Source organism: Ranitomeya variabilis, chromosome 2 (assembly GCF_051348905.1).
Source record: "Ranitomeya variabilis isolate aRanVar5 chromosome 2, aRanVar5.hap1, whole genome shotgun sequence".
Classification (NCBI taxonomy): Eukaryota; Metazoa; Chordata; class Amphibia; order Anura; family Dendrobatidae; genus Ranitomeya; species Ranitomeya variabilis.
In genome coordinates, this window is record NC_135233.1 from 29,163,575 (window position 1) to 29,170,254 (window position 6,680).

Genomic DNA, 6,680 nt, shown 5'->3' on the forward strand with positions numbered 1-6,680 from the left:
TGAGAGATAGAATATCAAAAATAAAATCCAGGGGGGCGTGGCCAGCAGCTGAAGGAGCCGGACGTGTTCTCCCTGAGCTCCTCTGCTAGATGCAACTATCTAACTCAATCAAAAGATTTGATGACCCATCCACACAATTTGAAGGTGTCATTCATCAACCCTTCGGCCCAGAAGTCATTTCCTCATCACCTGGACCAAAAACCAGTGCTTTAAGCACAATAACAACCTGAGGCCTACAGACAGACCTGAAGCCTGCCAGAAGACTGCTTTTCCCGCCAACCGAGGGTCGCGCCCGAAGTGGATTCTGATTTAAGCCAGCCTGCGGTGGTGAATCCCCCCCTAAACAATCAGGGTCCCGGTGGACTGTCCGGAACGAGCTGCAGCGCTTGGATGAGAGACAGCGTTCTACTGGGTACTGACCTGTTGGCGGAGGGTATCGGAGTTGTGGCGTTCCCCCCTCCAGTCGCGTCTCCCGACGACATAGTTTCCCGCCGCCGACACCATCAAGGGACTGGTCGCTGGAGGAGACTCGTCCACCTAATTGGCTGCTTCTCCCGACGGTGGCGGTGGTGCTGCGGAGTGCAGGTGCTGGTCGGCTGCCCCACATGGTGGGCTTCCTCCCGACGCCATCTTGGAGAGGGTGAGTGGAGCAGTAATTTTCGTCCGGGAGCGATCCAGCAGGGGGGCAGCAGAGACGAGCTCTGACCAACTCATGTGAGCAGACAGAGCCATAATACGTACTTCAGCTGCATGAATAGTACTCTGCTGACACCTTTTAGCGACATACTGTTACTACACCATCATTTTACTTCAGAATTCTATTAAATTCTCAGCTGCCATATTAAAATTACTATATTGTTAATTGCGTAAATCCAGCACCCCCCTAATCCCTGCAAGGGACAATGTACAGCATGCATTTTCCTTGACTCTATCTCTCTTTAAGCTGGTCATATAATACTGTAGTTCTCTATCTAATTTCACCGCTCCTATGACTAGCAACGCAGAACCAACTCCAGGTACGCTAGCAATAGGTTCCAGGCGCTAACTGATCTAGAGGACGCTATGTCTCCAGGGCCACATTCCCAGTCTGAATCCTCCAACTCCTCCATAATGGATGGAGCAGAGCCCGATACAATTTCAGCCTCTACCACCAAGATCCCAAGTACTCAAACCCCGGATCATAATGCCCTACTCTCACAATTCCAGTCTATTTTACATACGGAACTATCCAAAATGTCCGATAAACTGACTAAAGACTTAACGAAAGAGATTAGGGAGCTGGGATCTCGTACCTCTGACCTAGAAGATAAAATGGACTCTGCTCTAGCCAACATCGCTACCCATGAAAAAGATATGGAGTCGCTTCATGAAGAGATATATACCCTCAACAACAGGCTGGAGGATTTCGAGAACCGAGCCCGCAGAGGCAACATCAGAATTAGAGGTCTGCCAGAGTCCATTACAGATCTCCAGTCTACGGCCACAGCTCTGTTCCAAGAACTTTTAACCCGGCATTTCTATTGAACGCCTTGAGATGGACCGTATTCACAGAACCTTAACCAGAAAAAACCCCAATGGCCCTCCGAGAGACATAATATTAAAACTTCATTATTATAAAACCAAAGATCAACTTCTTCAAGCTGCGAGAAAATCAGCGTCACTGGTCTTCCAGGGGCACCCTTACGAACTGTTTCCAGATCTGGCCCCTACTACTATTGCGAAAAGGCGGGCAATTAAGCCATATTTAGAAGTTCTACGTTCCAAAAATATTAAGTATCGTTGGGGATTCCCCTTTAAGCGGATGTTTATCCATGGCGAGATGGTCCACACGGTCCTTTCCCCAGAGGGCGCATGCCGCTGCCTCACCAAACTGCAGCTTATGAATCCCCCCTCGCCCTCCTCACCGCCTTCTTCGTCATTGCCACGATCGGGAGACAGGCGACCCGATAAGCAAGCTTCATCGGGCCCCCCCTGAGACCCTACAATCAATATAACTCTTTTGCGAGCTCTAACCCATACCTAGGTAATTCTGAATGCTGCCTTAGAGTCCCTTGGTAACATTACTAACCTATGACTCCTAATTGTTGAATAGCTGACAGAAAGTTCATGTTAAAGTTATTATTGCATATCAATGTTTTTTTTTCTATTCAATGGTTTTTGAATGTTTTTCAGTTGTTTTTTTTTTTATTATTTTTTTCTTCTTCTACGATTCTCTGGTGTTTATGGCCTTAACGGGACATCTTCTCGGAATCCAGATCCGAAATGTTATTTTTCTGTCACGAATGCCCGAGAAAGTTTATTTCTCCTATTATGCATCGCTGTTTTACTTTTATCCTCAGGTTTTCGTTACCAACTGCATATCAAGAAGTGTTGTCAGTATTTTATTGTGGCTGATTGTTTTTTTTTTAATAGCCACCCTTGCGGGGCTAGCTTGGTGTGCAGCCTATATGTTGACCCAGTATAATGTTAAGCCCTATTGGCGTTCCGCATAGCCAGCTTTCCCTCACCTGTCCTACCCTCCCTACCTGCCTAAAAATTACTAGTTATAGTTTAAAACGCGTTGTCCCTAACTAGTCCTTATGTCCCTACAGTGTCTCTATACACTGCTGCTCAGCACGTCGTGCTTAGCCAATGTTGTAGTTTTCCCTGCCCTCCCTACATCCCAGTTATGCCCGACCCGCTCTATTTGTGTTGACCTGATCACCCAACACTTCTTCCCCTTCTACCACCCGAGTAAACTTTGTCCATCTCGCCGGAGCATAAGGGCCTCTTCTACTTCCCGCCCCATGCCACGTTTGATAGTTACCATAAGTGATTTTCATATCCTCTTACCATGCCGCTAACGATTATTTCGCACAATGTAAGGGGCCTTAATTCTCCACACAAACGTACCAAGGCCTTTCGCTATTATAGGTCTCAACGGGCTGATGTGGTCTGCCTCCAAGAAATGCACTTCTCGGTTAGCTCCTATCCGAAGTTTCTATCCACTTCCTACCCATTATATTATTTAGCTAATGCCCCAAATAAAACTAAAGGCGTGGCCATCTGTTTTAAGAGGTCCGTCCCCTTTGTCTTTAAATCTTTAGTAGCCGATAAAGAGGGCCGTTACTTAATAGTTACAGGCTCCATTTCGGATGAACTGATAACTATTGTCTCATATTATGCCCCTAACACTCATCAATCCGCCTTTTTCTCCCAGTTGTGCAAATTAATCACCGAACACGCCCAGGGAACCACGATACTTTGTGGCGATTCTAACTGTATACTCAAACCTAATTTGGATAGGTCAATTAATCCCCTGCTACCCCATCGCCGCCTACGTCAGTGGACTCGACCTACCTTAATAAACTCCTTTCCCAATATCACTGGGTGGACCTGTGGAGGGACTTGCACCCTTGATTTAGAGACTATACGTATTTTTCCCCAAGACATTTAGTCCATACTAGAATAGACCATATATTTGCCCACCCATCCTTTATTCCTAACGTCTCTAATATTTCCATCCTTTCCACCCCATGGTCTGATCACTCCCCAATCATACTTATGTGTTCCACGCTACATCCTAAACCTCAATCATACAATTGGATCTTGAACGACTCTCTGCTCTCCTACCCTGACATCGCTCTAAAATTAAAAAACCACCTCGAAGAATATTTTTCTTTAAATCTTCAATCAGCTTCTTCTCCAATTTCTTTATGGGAAGCTCATAAGGCAGTGTTGAGAAGTCTTTGTATTCAAGTGGCCTCCCGCAAGAAGAAAGAAAGACGTGCGAGGGTGGCGGAATTGGAGGACAGGGTATCAGTTCTCGAGACTCAGTTGAAGAATTCACCATCCCCAGATATATACAAAAACCTCACTCATGCTCGAACTGAACTCGATCTTTGCCTATCCGAAGATGCAGACCGAGCCCTACGTGTTGTGAACTCTATTTTTGGGCTCCCTCTAGTGGTCACAAGCGGTACTGTGTAGTGTTGTCTTTCTGCAGGTTGGCTGCTTCAGCTGGTTCGTTATCCTTGGTTGGTTTCCTATTTAACTCACCTGGATACTCAGTTCCTCGCCTGCTATCAATGTATTCAGTGCTATTCAGATTCCTTGTGACTACCTTGCTCCCAGTCTCTCCAAGACAAGCTAAGTTCTTGTTTGTTCATTTTTCTGATTATCAGCGTTCATCATGTTTTTTTGTCCAGCTTGCTAAAATGTGATTTCTTTGCTTGCTGGTTGCTCTAGGGGACTGAGTTTCTCCCCCCACACCATTAGTTGGTGCGGGGGTTCTTGAAATCTCAGTGTGGATATTTTGTAAGGGTTTTTTACTGACCGCATAGATCACTTTCCTATTTTCTGCTATCTAGTATTAGTGGGCCTCATTTGCTAAATCTGCTTTCACCCCTGTGTATGTGCCTTCCTCTTACCTCACCGTTATTATTTGTTGGGGGCTTCTATATCTTTGGGGATTATTTCTCTGGAGGCAAGAGAGGTCTTTCTTTCTCTCTAGGGGTAGTTAGTTCCTCAGGCTGGCTCGAGACGTCTAGGATTTTAGGCACGTTCACCGGCTACCTCTAGTGTGTTTGGATAGGTTCAGATTTGCGGTCAGTCCAGTTTACCACCTCCCTAGAGCTTGTCCTATGTTTAGTTACCTTGCTGGAGTAATTTGTGATCCTCAACCACTAAGGATCATAACAGTATAGCAGGCCAAAAAGTGTTTAATGCATCGCAGAAGTGGGATTAAAAGAAGACCTGAGTACTTTTTTTTTTTTTTTTTTTCTCCAGCTTTTCCTTTGCTGCAGTCTGTTTAGCTTCTTTCATCCCCTTGAACTCTGGGTGGTTTTGAGCTCAGCTGCAGACATGAATATTCAGACTCTGACTTCTAGTGTGGATCATCTTACTGCACGGGTGCAAAGTATTCAGGATTTTGTAATTCATAGCCCTATGTCAGAACCAAAGATACCCATTCCTGAGTTGTTTTCTGGAGATAGATCTAGGTTTCTGAATTTTAAGAATAATTGTATGTTATTTCTATCTCTGAGACCTCGTTCCTCTGGTGATTCCGCTCAGCAAGTTAAATTTGTTATCTCCTTGTTGCGTGGCGACCCTCAGGATTGGGCTCTCTCTCTGGCGCCAGGAGATCCTGCATTGCTTAATGTAGATGCATTTTTTCTGGCTCTTGGTCTGCTTTATGAGGAGCCTAATCTTGAGAATCAGGCAGAAAAAGCGTTGCTGGCCCTCTCTCAAGGTCAGGATGAAGCAGAGGTGTATTGTCAAAAATTTCGAAAATGGTCAGTGCTTACTCAATGGAATGAGTGTGCCTTGGCTGCAAATTTCAGAGAAGGTCTTTCTGAAGCCATTAAGAATGTTATGGTGGGGTTTCCCACCCCTACAAGTCTGAGTGATTCTATGGCTTTAGCCATTCAGGTTGATCGGCGTTTGCGGGAGCGCAAATCTGCTCATCCTTTGGCTGTATTTTCTGAACAGAGACCTGAGTCTATGCAATGTGACCGAACTCTGACCAGAATTGAGCGACAAAGTCATAGACGTCAAAATGGGTTGTGCTTTTACTGTGGTGATTCTACTCATGTTATCTCAGCATGCTCTAAACGCTTAAAAAAGATCGCTAAACCTGTCACCATTGGTACTATACAGCCTAAATTTATTTTGTCTGTTACTTTGATTTGTTCTTTGTCGTCCTACTCGGTTATGGCTTTTGTGGATTCGGGTGCTGCCCTGAATCTGATGGATTTGTCGTTTGCCAGGCGCTGTGGTTTTGTCCTGGAGCCTTTGGAATTTCCTATTCCTCTGAGGGGAATTGATGCTACGCCATTGGCTGAGAATAAGCCTCAGTATTGGACGCAAATGACCATGTGCATGACTCCTGTACATCAGGAGGTGATTCGCTTTCTTGTTCTGCATAATTTGCATGATGTTGTCGTTTTGGGTCTGCCATGGCTGCAGGCTCATAATCCAGTTTTAGATTGGAAAGCTATGTCTGTGTCAAGTTGGGGTTGTCAGGGAATTCATGGCGATACTCCGTTGGTGTCTATTGCTTCTTCCACTCCTTCTGAGGTCCCTGAGTTTTTGTCTGACTACCAGGATGTATTTGATGAGCCCAGGCCCAGTGCCCTGCCCCCTCATAGGGATTGTGACTGTGCTATAAATTTAATTCCTGGTAGTAAATTCCCTAAGGGACGACTTTTTAATTTGTCTATACCAGAGCATGCCGCGATGCGGAGTTATATAAAGGAGTCTTTGGAGAAGGGACATATTCGCCCATCCTCTTCCCCTCTTGGTGCAGGATTTTTTTTTGTGGCCAAGAAGGACGGTTCTTTGAGACCTTGTATAGATTATCGTCTTCTGAATAAAATTACAGTCAAGTTTCAGTATCCTTTGCCACTATTGTCTGATTTGTTTGCTCGGATTAAGGGTGCCAGTTGGTTCACCAAGATAGATCTCCGTGGTGCGTATAACCTTGTGCGCATTAAGCAGGGAGATGAATGGAAAACAGCATTTAATACGCCCGAAGGCCATTTTGAGTACTAGGTGATGCCTTTTGGACTCTCTAATGCTCCTTCTGTGTTTCAGTCCTTCATGCATGACATCTTCCGAGAATATCTGGATAAGTTTATGATTGTTTATCTGGATGACATTTTGGTCTTTTCTGATGATTGGGAGTCCCATGTGAAGCAGGT